The sequence below is a fragment of the Heliconius melpomene genome, chromosome 13 (genome assembly GCF_056956725.1).
Source record: "Heliconius melpomene rosina isolate 202511_hmr_F chromosome 13, ASM5695672v1, whole genome shotgun sequence".
NCBI classification, from domain to species: domain Eukaryota; kingdom Metazoa; phylum Arthropoda; class Insecta; order Lepidoptera; family Nymphalidae; genus Heliconius; species Heliconius melpomene.
In genome coordinates this window covers 6,094,915-6,108,825 of record NC_140401.1, presented here as the reverse complement: position 1 = coordinate 6,108,825, position 13,911 = coordinate 6,094,915, and positions in this window count along the sequence as shown.

The window sequence follows — 13,911 nt, the reverse complement described above, 5'->3', positions numbered from 1 at the left end:
TAAGGAAATTCCGTGTTAATATCAATAAATTATAAAATAATCGTGAACACATCAATAATATCTGTGTAACTGCCGTCTTTGAATAGCAAACTCGTATAATAAGAAAAATGTTAAGAGTTTAAGTTTTTTACGTAACTACTTAGGGCATAATTTTGTATATAAGTAATTGTGTATATTCTAATGTAACAATGTATGTCCTGTTGACCTAAGTAAATATATATAAAATAGTTGGTATAATGATTAAAGAATTTTCCACTCAGTCGTACATTTTTATTTTAAAGAAAGAAAATGAAAATGCAAAACAGGACGTTTTTAAATTACTTATATTAATATACGTGCGTAGAGGTACCTCCGTACATAATATAATGTCGTACATTACTTAACATTACATAGCCATCAACTATTTAGTATTGTATGTCGGACTTATAACTATTCATTATAAGTCCGACATACAATACTAAATAATAATAATAGGCTTATAATCTAGCCGACAAACATAAAAATTAGTAATAAAAAAATAATTAAACCACAAGCTCCATTAATTTATGTCTACCTACGAGTATCTACTTGTTTCATTTTTACGCATTGTATTTTTGCTCTAATCAATAAATAAATCTTTTTCCGGCTAAGATTTATAGAGATCGAACATTTGTTTCTTGTGAGACGTAAAATGGGCGCTATAAACATTTCAACGACCCATTACTGGGTCCAACTAAGAAAATGTGTTTTAGATTTTGTCTCGAAACTTAACTTTTTATTGCGCTTAGTTTTTTATTTATATATTAAGTTCATGTTTAAATTTATTTACATGTATTTATTCTATGTATTCCTTTTATTATATTGTCTCAATCATACATACAAATATAAAAAAACATTGTGTGGATAGTAAAACAACAGTTCTGTTAAAATAACTATATTACAGATATGATTACTTTTATTTCGTTTCATATAAAATGAATTAAGTACGCTAGTTATTTCTTTTATTTTATTATTTTTTAGTTTCTCTATGATGAGATTATGTCTAACCATGTTATTGAAATGACGCTTTTTTTGTTTACAACACAATTGTGAGATTTACTTTTTCTTTCTATTTTGCACAAAGCAGTAGTTCCGCCCATCTTTTCTAAGTAGGAGGATAATATATATATTTTAGGTCAAATACTAGCTACAGTCACGGTTGTTGTTGTTTTATCTTCGTTTTGTTTAGATATAGGTATATATAGAAAATGCAACCAAACATTTTTCAATTAAATTCTGAAGAATCTCCCAATTATATTCGAACAACTAAATTTGCTGCACTCTACAAATTTAAATTATTATTTTCGACGTTTGGATAATTATTTTGATATTTGAATCTATTTTATTCTATACAGTTATAAATACTACATCTATATGTATATTATGTTTGTCTCCGTTGAAGTCAGGTACGTACCTACCATATATTACTAAAGTAATAAGCCTACCCTCGTTTTATGACCTTCATAACTTTGAATTTCACTTTAGATATCTCTTCTTAGTTATCGCTGCGGTGTAATCCAGATTCTCATGTTATTCTATGTGAGTGTGAAGGCGAAAATTTTTCATGTTGTAAACGTGACTAAATAAAAGGGTGGGTAGGGTCGTTAAATAAATTGTATTCTCCTGGTTTTCAGATTTATATTTGTGTCCGTAGGTACCTATTAGCATAGTTGGGGTTGTGTTTTTCTTTTTTCATAGAAGAAATCGATGAGAGTGGTAAACAGAGATTCAGAGCTCCGTTCTCCCTGGCTAACCTGTTAAGGATTAAGCGGGAAACTAAAACTATATATTTAAAGATATATAGATACATGTAAATACTGCTAAAGTAAGGAAAAAGGATCGTAGTATGTTTATCTATACCTACTTTCCTTCACTCTTCTCCAATCATTAGTGTTGGGCGGTGTGATCCTGATCCGATTCATTGAGTGGAGTTGTAATCAGCGACTGTCGCTAGTTAAATAATCTAAAAACCTAAATTACGATAAATAAACATTATAATTACTTCTACAATCTCAAGAAATGTATTTAAAAACACTTTACAAAATTTCTCCATAATTAAACTTTAATCATTGCTGAAATTTGGCGAAGAATATATAAGTTGATCTTACATTTAGAACTCATTAACGAAATGAACGTAATGTCGCGAGACTTAACACTGGAGCTTCCAAGTGAACACGATTAATTTAGGCACTCATCTGTAGTAATGCAGGCTTGTATGAAACTAATTATATACCTACGGTATGTCTTGGAGTCCTCTTCATCTAGGTATACATAATTTGTACAGACAAAGCCTAGTTAGCACAAGTACTGAATAATGCCTATTCAATACAATTAAAGTTTATTGTTAATTCAAATTCAAAATTCAAAATTCGAGTATTTGTCGCCGTTGGTAGTCAATTTGAAATTTGTCACATTACATTTAGGTTGGTATTTAATTTCCAAAGAATTCTGGAGGCATTGTGTTTTGAGTGGCGAAACTCAACGCCGCGTTTTGCCTCGACACCAGAGCGAAGAAACGGAAAAAATATAAATTTAAGTAAATATTTCATTTCCTCGAGTAGAAATCGAACCCACAACCAGTCGCTTTTACAGTCACACTTTGTGCATCTTATTTTTATATAGTATATTTAGTTTATATTAAAATATTATTTATAAATAAAAAAAAATTAGTGTGTACCTACTTATGTATGAATTAGTTTTAACACATATTTCGTATTTTATATGCACATAAACCAAAGTGCTAACTTTTATAATCTGTGAATAACGTTTTCTTAGACAATGTTCTTTTCAGGGAAATTTACTAGACAACATTTTATGTCAAATCACGTTCCTATCATCAACCAACGAGAGTGTTTGGGCGCTTTTACATATTTTTCCATAACTTTCTTGTGAAGACTGTTATTTTTATTATGTAGCTTTTGATTTATTGCTCTTAGATGCCCTACACTATAAAAAAGCTTCCAATGTTTGCCACCCATTAAGTCATAGTATTTTAAATAGACATCAAAACGTCGTATTAAATATTCCTCTCGTGTATTTTGGGTCGTTTACGAGCAGAGATTATCCGTCTGAATCTTGTGTTATTATGTCATAAAAATACCTAAGTAGGTAAAGTTATAAAGCTTCCGTATCATTAAAGAACTTAATAAGTTAAATCTTTACATTTCAATCAAATCGTAATGGATTCGTGTCTGTACATGGAAGATATATAAAAATAACGTAATAGGACAAAAAACAATGATTTTTAATAATTTTGTTTGTTTGTCTGTGCGTTTCAATCGGTTTATAAAAAAATGTTATATTATTTTAACCACTCGAAAAAACTCATATTAACTGAAACTTACTTTTCCCCACTTTCCGCCAAATTCTGGAGGCATTGCGAGTTGAGGGGAGCGCCCCTGCACCACGACTGGCCTCAATTAATTTCAGTAATTAATAAATAATATTTAAGTTTACAAGCTATATATGAACATATATGAAATACAATTTGCAGTATTAATAAAATATTTCAGTCGCAAAAAGGCAGGGCGTTAACGTAGAAAACAACTCTCAACTAATTTAAAATACGCTGAACTGGTTAATTAAGAAAAGCAGCGGCGTGTGAAATTATAAGCTTATGTGGAAACATTAATTGGTTTTAACTTGCCCCGATTATTTGTAAAGGTAGTGAGTGACACTAATATGTTAAAAAAATGTTATATTTACATTTTTTACTTAAAAATACTAAATATTACTATATATTTACATTTTTTATTTAAAGATATATTATGTCATAATATATTATCATAAATTGAATGAATTACACAACTTACACATGGTTCTAGCCAGAAAAAACGACACCCAGGGTGATTAATTAGGTCATCAAGGCATTTATGGTAATCATAATCATAATATTAATTAACTATATTATTATTAATAAAATATAATAACTGTATAAATAGTTTAAATTATTACATAAATAATGTAAACGAGAATAATATTATTATTTATACATTATTAATTTTATTTACCACAGAACACGGATTCAATAAATCAAAATGTTGTATATAGAAACACACATGTATATTGTATATATCTAACTAACTAACAACCTAAATCAGACATTACGATTGAAACTGCGACGACCCAGTTCCGATCGCAAACTTGCGTTTGTGTCATTGATTGATTCGAATCGGCTAATAATTAATTAATGAACAATCAGCAGACTCGTCTATAGCAATGTCATCGATTATTAAATAAAAAAGTTTTACTTATGTCTTTAAGCTACAAATTCTAGAAATTAATTTGTCCTTTTGAAATATTGTAGCTACGTATATAGGGATCCAGATGTGATTAAAATGATGCGAAAAAACTAAAGCCAACTTCTTTCAACTTTATATTACACTCGCAAAGTATACAGGTAAGTAAATGTAATCATTTAGATATATAAACGACTTCAATTTGACTTTAAAAGTACCTTTATTACGCAGATAGACTTACTGGAAAAGCGAATGCCACAAGAAATCCTATAGGATAATGTAAAAGCATACTTTATTATCGGCTTTGTCTCTTCGCGAGACTCGTTGCTGTTCACTTGAAATATCTGATAATTGAAATATAAATTTCAAGCACGACTACGCTTTATATTTATTTAAGATTTCTCGTTTGTGACACTTGGTTGTGCAAGAAGTACAGTCAATAAATTCAAATTAAAATGGATTTTTTACTTTTTGAAAGGATTTTTGTGCTCATATCATAATGTATATTATTAATATGTGGTAATTTTTTTACTTTTTTTACTTGAAATGGTAAAAATATAATTATGCACTTAGACTTACCTCTAAAAATAAAATTAAAAAAACAATAAATTTGTATTTTTAATTATCGAAGAGCAGAGCCAATCATGGGGTATGAACACAAAGTGCAAGTTTATGTGACTATAAAATCGATTGGTTGTGGGTTCCATCCCCAATCGACGTAAATAAATATTTATTTAAATGTATATTTTCATTTCTTTGTTCTGGGGTCGAAGCAAAGCGCGACGTTGAGTTCCGCCACTTAACACGCAAGCCTCCAGAATTCGACGGAAAGTGGGGAATGAAAGTGGAACGGAGTGTCTTAGCGCTATGTTTCCAAGTTCCCTCTGCCTAGATAAGTGACATCTAGAATTTAGAAAGCTTTCTTTTTTCAGACGAATATATTCGTCTACAATTGATTGCATCAAACAAAAGCAAATTTGCTTGGATTAATTCCAAAGTGAAAAGCATACCAAAGCTCACCTTTCAACTGAACGTCCAATTTATTTGCTTCGGGAGTAACCTTATAGTTTCGTGTCTTGTTAAAGATCCTATAATTGTAGCAACCGATTTATTGCAACAAGCGCGAGGCGAATGTTCGTGACGCAGCACGAGCTACGCCAGCTACACGTGACGTAGCTGAGTAATAGACACGAACCTCTATCTATAGGTGACTGCTGTCACCAGCAATTGTCGATATTAATAGTTTCAAATTCCCTTAATCAATTGAGTATTTTATTTTTAGCTGAAAGCATAGATTTAAATAAATATTTATGGAATGTGCGTAATATTTTTATCGTAATTTTTAGGGAATACTATCTTTTTCTCAGTCTATCGTAGCCAACTATTCCGAACTTGAGCTTATCTCATCTATCCTTCTTTAAATCGTCTGTCCATCTTGCTGCAGGACGTCCTACACTACCCTGTCCTACGCGATTATATAGAGAAAAAAATAGTAGAAGTTAAAAAGTTTTCAATCGATTTGTAGACAATATTTTTTTATAGGCTGTAAGGTTAAGTATATATAGATAATTTAAATTTATATATAAACTTACCTATCCAAGTTTATAATATCCGTGCCAGATGTTGCTAACACGAGTTGTTATGAGGAGATCTTCCATGTATCAAGGACTATCTTTAACTTTTTCCCCTCTTTAAATAAAGTTTTGACATTTTTATACTTTTTGTCATTTCCAGAAAGTATTAATTAAATCTTATCTGATCATCATAAACAATTCCTGTTGGTTATTATGTCCATACGATATATTCAATAAATCCATTTTACTTATTGCACCTGCTACATACATTGCTGCAACATTATACATAGGTAGTGCTTTCCACAGTAAAAGTCGAAAAAAGCAGAAGAAGCAAGACGAGCTTGCTTCTTCTGCTTTTTTCGACTTTTTCAACAGAGGCCTGCTCTCGTTTTCAGCTCTTTAGCAATATTGGCAAGTTTTGCATTAGCGTTTGGATCCGTAGCGCTTAGCACTTCGTTCTAAAGCTAAAATTAAGTAAAGCTTACATTAAAGCTGTGTATATTGCTTTTTCTTTAGACTTAGTAATATCATGATAAACATTTTCTTGGCTTAAATGTCATAATAATATACATAATTGTATGTGAACATATGAATAGACTGGCGGTTATTGCCATTTGAGAACACATGGACTAAATTCTATTTTTTGCCTATCTAAATATAATCTGGACGTCAATAGCTAAAAAGGATTTACTTACATTTTTCTTTTGTTGGTTTATAACATTGCCAATTTGAAAGTTACAAAGAAAAAAATTGAACTGCATAAATTATATTTGCCACTCGAGCAGAGAGAGCCAAATTTTACAGTTGGCATAGTGAAGTTCAAATTACTTCGCTGCACTAAAATTTGGAAACTTTTTACGCTCAGAGAGAGTACCTACCTACTTATAGTCTTCCGCTAGAACTGAATTTTGTTATGCTAACTAGATCTAGTACTCAGTTCTATCAGAGTGGAAATAAAAGTTATTTTCTATAATAATAGTAAACAAAAATTACCTAAACACACAAAAACTAAATTTTATTAAATTGTTCTTTATCTATTACTCATATGTAGAGCAGAGCATATAAGTGACAATTTTTCTTTCAGAATATTATAGGCGCTTTTAACCCACTAAATGAGTTCCATCCTATAATATCCATGAATATGCGCCCCACTCTTTCTCCTAATCATATCCTAATAACAGTAGTGTGTAATATTTCACCGGTATGTTAGTTTTGTCTGTACGTAGTAATTATTATATATGATTGATTATGTGATAATGGATTAATCTGAAGAAAGCATTGCGGTAGATATTTATCCGCGATTTCCTAGATTAAAGAAACTATATAAAATAGTATTATTTACCTGGCACTTTAGTTCGAGGCGGAAAAAAATTCTAGACATACTGAAAATAGATATATAAGCAGATCAACGTTGACGAGACTGACACCAGTGTCAATCTCCAAAACAAATAGAGGGGCGTGTCTTAAGAGGTTGCTTTATGTAAATAAGTAAAGTAAACAATAATTTCATATTATTAAGTACATATTTCTTTACTATTACTAATAAATTCCATTATAAAAAGTTAAAGTAGTGTTTTGTTCGTCTCACTTCATCTAAAAACGTGAAGGCTACTATTATGTGTAGTCACGTTTGTAGCTACACTCATCTACATAAAAATCTTCTACGGTAATTACTTTAAGATTACCCTTAAAAAATTTTAAGGACAATATTTGATGGTATAGTACGTATGCATCTATAAAAAAATCAGTAAATTTCTATAAAAAATATCCAATTAATATTCATTTGGTTATTCTTTAGATAAAGAGTTGATAAAAATTGCTAATCTTCACAATTGATAATTATATTTATTTTTTGATAGCTTTTTTTTCAGCTTCACGCTGTATCCCGCTTGAAGCAGGATAGGCAGAGGGAGCTTAGTGTTAAGACATTCCGCACTCCCCACTTCCCACCAAATTTTACAGACACTGCGTGTCGAGGGGCGGAACTCAACGCTGCGCTTTGACTCGACACAAGAGCGAAGAAATGAAAACATTCAATATTTAACTCTTTCGAGTGGCAATCGAACCCACAATCTGTTGTCACACGCTCGCGCCTCTGCGCCCCAACGGCCTCCTATTTTTTGTTATATACGAGTATGATACAATTTACAAATTTAGTTCTACATATTTTTTTGTGTTGGGGCTGGACTGTAAAAAAATAATTGGGAAGCATATAAACCTAACAGTACTTTTTAGATAAACAAATATGAAAATTAATTTAGGAAATAAAAAAAATTGTGTTAAAAAATTTTGTTCATGAAATTACGGGCTTTAAGGCCTTACAAATTATATTAATATTACTAAAGATGTATATGTATATATATACACAAAAAAAATTATAAGAATCTTTTGATGTTGCCAGTACAAATGTAAAACTTAAGTACTTAACCGTGTAAAGCGAAAATGTTTTTACATTGACTGTTATCGTGAGAGGGCTGTTACTAAAACAAATCCAGACAGTGAAACTTTATAAAAATATTCAAAGAGTTTTCTGTTTAATATTCTGTAGAAAACAGTTGGATAGCCTGTTTATTATAATGCTTTTTGTTGTTATATAAAATATATTTAGATTATGAATTTACGAAGATGTCTAAAATAATAAGAATAATAAGAGAGGTACAGTTAACCTAATAAGACCCAATATAATCACTCAAGGAGAACAAGATAGGATCAACAGCTCGCGAAGTGCAGCCCGACGCTGATCATAAAACTTTAATGAGTTTCGCTTATCTTGTTATCTTCGGTAAGGTTCTAAGGAAAATTATGCAATTTAATTTTTTATGTTCGCAACGAACTGATTTTGTGTCTTTTCCAGGTATCTTGATCATTTATGTCAGCCGTTTCAGGCACCGGAACTGTTATTAAAAGTATTTTCCTAAAAATCTCGATTACCGCGAGTTAGTTTTACAGGATATAAATTTATTGAAACTTTTTGAGGAAAACTGATTTATTTTCTAATTGGTATTTAAATTCTTAAGTACATTATTAATAAATTTCATCCATTGTGAAAGAAGACAATATATTTTTTCCCGCCATTTTATAAGTACATATATTCTTCAGTACGTTGAAGGCTATTAAATATGTGGAACCACCAGCTAAAAAATAAACGCCAACAGCATGGATATAAAAATCATATCATATATAAAACATTTCTAACAATAATGAGAAACTAGTGAAAGCAAAAACGAAATGTATATATTATATTAGAAGTCGTTTTCCATTCAGCACGTGTTGGCCGCTAGCCGCTAGCACATGATACAATGAAAAAGTTAAATGGGCTTTCCGATCGAGGTTATCCTTTGGTTCGATAGGTTTTTGTTTTATATTTTGCTTTCGCGTTCAAATTCCAAATGGCGCTTGTTTTGAAAATTTAAATTTATATTGTATGCATCTTTATATGTACGTATACGTATAGCAGTGCCTAAGCGATATTTTGATTTTTAAATTTATGGTTCTCCAAAATAGTATTAAAATAAACTAGAAGTGTGCCGACTAGTCCACGATTATCGTAATTGGTTACAGGGCGCGACTCTTCGGTAAAGGACGCACAGTCAAAAGTACTTGGGTTAAGTTAAAACCTTGATAATTTGCTTTTCTGATACCAGCTGACCCCTGATGATAATATAGTCGATCGGGCATGCTGTCTCGATTTGCGTTTGGGAGTGTTCGTCCGTTGTCGAATATTTAGTGATAGAGCCTAACTAAGGTATCAGGGTTGGAGGCCGGAATGTAATTGTAGTTTATTTATCGGTATTTATTTATGTAGGTAGTACTTGCCGTCTTGTTCTGTCCGTAAGTATAATTTATCATTTATCGTTAGCTGCATTAAACTTTACAGGAATCTTTGCCCAATTGTTAAAAAAATCATATACAAGCCAGTAGAGTAAATATAAAAAAAAACAGCCTCACGCTAAATCCCGCACACATCAGGGTAGGCAGAGGGAACCTAGTGTTAAGACACTCCGTTCCCTACTTTCTGCTGAATTCCGGAGGCATTGCGTGTTGAATAGCAGATACAGTAAATATAAACGTACTATTACAATTAGAAATTTCATAAGCAGTTAAATATTTCTACTCCTCTGGGTCTCGAAGGTGGAGGTTAACATGTAAATCGGCTGGCAAAGCTTTGCGGATAATACGGATGTAATATTTGTAATTTCGGTATTCCCAAGTGCGGTTACTGTATTTTCGAAATTATACTGTAGGTAAGTTTGTGCTAAGATTGCTTAATCGGTTTGTGGCAAAGCCAACGAATCTAACGCGAAACTATATTTAATATTTGTTTTAACTAATTTAAAGGACTGATAACTTTAATTTGGCTTGAAAATGAGGTTGTTTCGCTATCCATACGAAATCTGATTATAGTCGAACAGTACAAATTAGATTTCTCAATTGGTAGAAATACGTGACTATGTTTATTTGTATTTTCATTGACTTCTTTAAAGAGTATTTTGTTATTCAATAGTTTATCACGGCTATGTTTACCTGTATATATATATATATATATATATATCTGTATTTTACTACAGTTTGTAATATTCGTTTTTAATAGTACTTTTTTATTTATTTTTTTTGTTCATCTTTTTCGCTTCACGTTGTATCGCGCACATAGCAGTGAGAACTTGGGAACCTTAAGATTCTCCGTTCCCATAAGACACCTTCCCAACTTTGAGGCATTGTGTGTTGAGTGGCGGCTCTTAACGCCGCCTCACACCTTTCTTTTTTATTTAAATAACATTTATTATAAATTTGGGTATATTTTTTGGGTAAAATGTAAGTTAAAAATTTTAATGTACCGTATGTGAAATACTTTTACAATATACATATAATGTGTATGTTTATACATAGATATTTAACGAGTTACGTTGCCACAGACCATTAAAAATCAGCATGCGTGAAGAGGTTGTGCTCGAGCAATCTTTCTCTCTCCATAACAGGGATGTTGACATGAATTAAAAATTAATGTAAAATTTGTGTTGCAATCAAAACCCTTAACCAGTTAAAAGTATTTTTTACTGAAAGTTACAGAAAAAGGATGTTTTGGTAGATGTTTTGGCATAGATGTTCAAATTTCTGTCTGAAAATCATTAGTTAACAGTTCTTTTTTGCAGCAAATTTGCAGGTAGAAAGCAGTTTTATCTGACAATTTACGTGCATTACACGTTAAAACGTTAATACTTAAAATACATACACATTTTACAAATATCTTATCTTTATTAAGAAAATAATAAAGCCTAAAAAATTTCAATTCTGTTTCGAGACGAATCTTTCAAAAATAACTTGTATTTCAGTATTTTCATTGATGTAGCGTCGTATGAAATTTTATTAATTGAAAATCTTATTGTAATGTGAGTACTGCACAAAAGGAAGCGCTAATTGATAATAATGAAGACAATGTCTACAGCGATTTTCTCAAATGTCCAGGCACTAACAGGTAACGATTATTATAAGCAACTAACCATTTAAGACGCTATGTAGCTTTTTTGAATCAAAACAATATAATGGACGGGAAAAGTTAGTGATTTGTCTTTTCCTGCTTAATATGCTTTTCTGCTTTTGATTGGGTTCTTGTGAAATAAATGTTATTAACCTTACATTAGTTTAGATTCCATCTAAGTCTTTATTTTTCATACATTTAAACTTTATAGGGTGCCTTTGTAATGGAAACGTTATTGACTCATTGATTTAACACATATTACCAATGATAAGTAAATAAATAGCTAAATTAAAATTGAATAAATATCTTTATTAAGTTGTCTTTGCATATAAGTACATTTATTTAAAACAGCACCAGGGGTAGATTCTGCGTGTATATTCCTAAATAGTAAAACAATTTAGCATCTTAAATTCCGTTCAAGTCCGCTCCAGTTAATTCAGCTGAATCTTCTTATCAAATTACATGAAAATTCTTATACAATTTTAAATGTAATTGGTAATTTACCTTAAAGGATTCGATTTGATAACCATGAACTGTAATAAAGGTAAATAAGATGTATGCATAATGAATTTGTGATATTGAAATCATATTGTTCATTTATCATTATCTGTATGGATACATATATTATAAATTCGAAAGTAACTTTATCTGTCTGTCTGTCTGTCTTTTACGCAATCAGGGCCAAACCGCTAATTTAATTGTGATAAAATACTCATATAGAGATACTTGAGGTTCTCGGTCACGTTTTTTCTCATATTTGTAATATTTTCGATATATACCAATATATTAAAATACTTATTAATTTGACGTGCAATTTTTTCCGCCATGTTAATAACGACCGTTGCTAAGCAACGATATGCAAAGTTTGTTAGAAAATGTCACCCAAAATGAGCTTGCATAACGCATCTCTCTCTCTATTGAAAGCTGAAAATAATTTCATAAATATTCGTATAGTTCAAGCGGGCGTAGCCGCGTTCGGGTCCACTAGTCATTATATAAAAACTGATTCCTTAAAAAAACAACAGTCGTTTATTTGTTGATATCATTGTGTCATATATTCATTTGTGATATTTCATTCACAAAGCAAAATACTTCTTTTGTGTGTTACGTCTAATTATTTATGTCTATTCATACAAAATGAAAAATACATTATATATAATTAATGAATCAATTGTTTTGGTAATAATAATAATTTCTAACATATTGTTTATAGAGAACTTTAATAAAATATTTATATTTCCATAGAAATCTAATTATCTCTCTGTTTTTATGACGCGAAAGTTGGATATAATATTTCAGCCCCCTGTAGTTATAAGATAAGCATCTTCAACGATTCTTAGAAAAAAAATATTAGCTTACAGTACTTTATTTTGATTTTCGCTAGATATTTCATCTATTATTATTATTATATTATCATTTGATGTTCACGATAAAGAAAATATTTAACGAAGAAAACACGTAGACATATCTTTAAATGTGTTGAAATTAAAATGTTCCGCATTTCTTCTTTTTGATTTTCACAAATATTTATATTATGTTTTATAGCAGATTACGAAAATCCTCATATTATCGCCAATATAATGGTGATATATATATGTTATAATTTCATTGCAGTTATCTGTCCTATACAAGTAGAATTATCACGTACAGTTCCTTTTGTATTCAATTATTGTATCTGATAGCTTTTACCTATTTATTGTAATCGATGACTGACTGATTTAAGAACTTAAATCGCTTTGTGTCGAATAGGTAAATATTTTTTTAAAATTTTCATTATACCAGAAACATATGTATATATATAATAATAATGTATAGTGTATCGTGCTTAATATATTTATTTAACAAAAGTTTTAGTTCTCAATATATATGAAAAGGAAATATTAATATATACGTCTTCGTCCACTTTGACGACAGCACAAAGGTTGTCCAGGTGCACACGGTGCTTCTTTCGAACGAAGCACTTATTGCGTAACCTTTAGCTGACTATACCATATAATCTATCCAATTATATTTTTCAAATCTGCTCTGCAGTTTTCGATACATAATTTTACTTTTTATTTAAAATTTTTTTTCAGTTCCTGCATGTAGCAGGGTAGGCAGAGGGAACCTAGTGTCACACTCTCGCACAAACTCCACTCCCCACTTTGAGACGAATTCTGGAGGCATTACGTGTAGTAATTAAAATATAAAAATTTAATTTCCTCGAGTGGGAATCAAACCTATAACCTTTTGTGTTTATAGTCATACGCTTGTGCTCCTGCACGACTAGCCTCGGTTATATACTAAAGTTTTAATATTATTTAAAATATTCATATTTCTTCCTTAATTTTTAAACATTTCTTAAGGATTATGAAAGTTTTGGCTTTGTTCCCAAGGCAAAGTTAAAGTTATATGAGAGACTTGTTTGGAGATTTGATTCGGAGGTTTGATCTCTATAAATTGGTACGAATGAATATTTGATTTTTGTTCATCTTGTAAATTTTCAATGGGCTTGCATTGACACTATGATAATAATGCTTATTTTTATAATTTTACCTTATTTCCTACATAAAGGAATTCTTTATTATTTTAATAGTATATCTATAAAAAACTTAAAATACTTTAA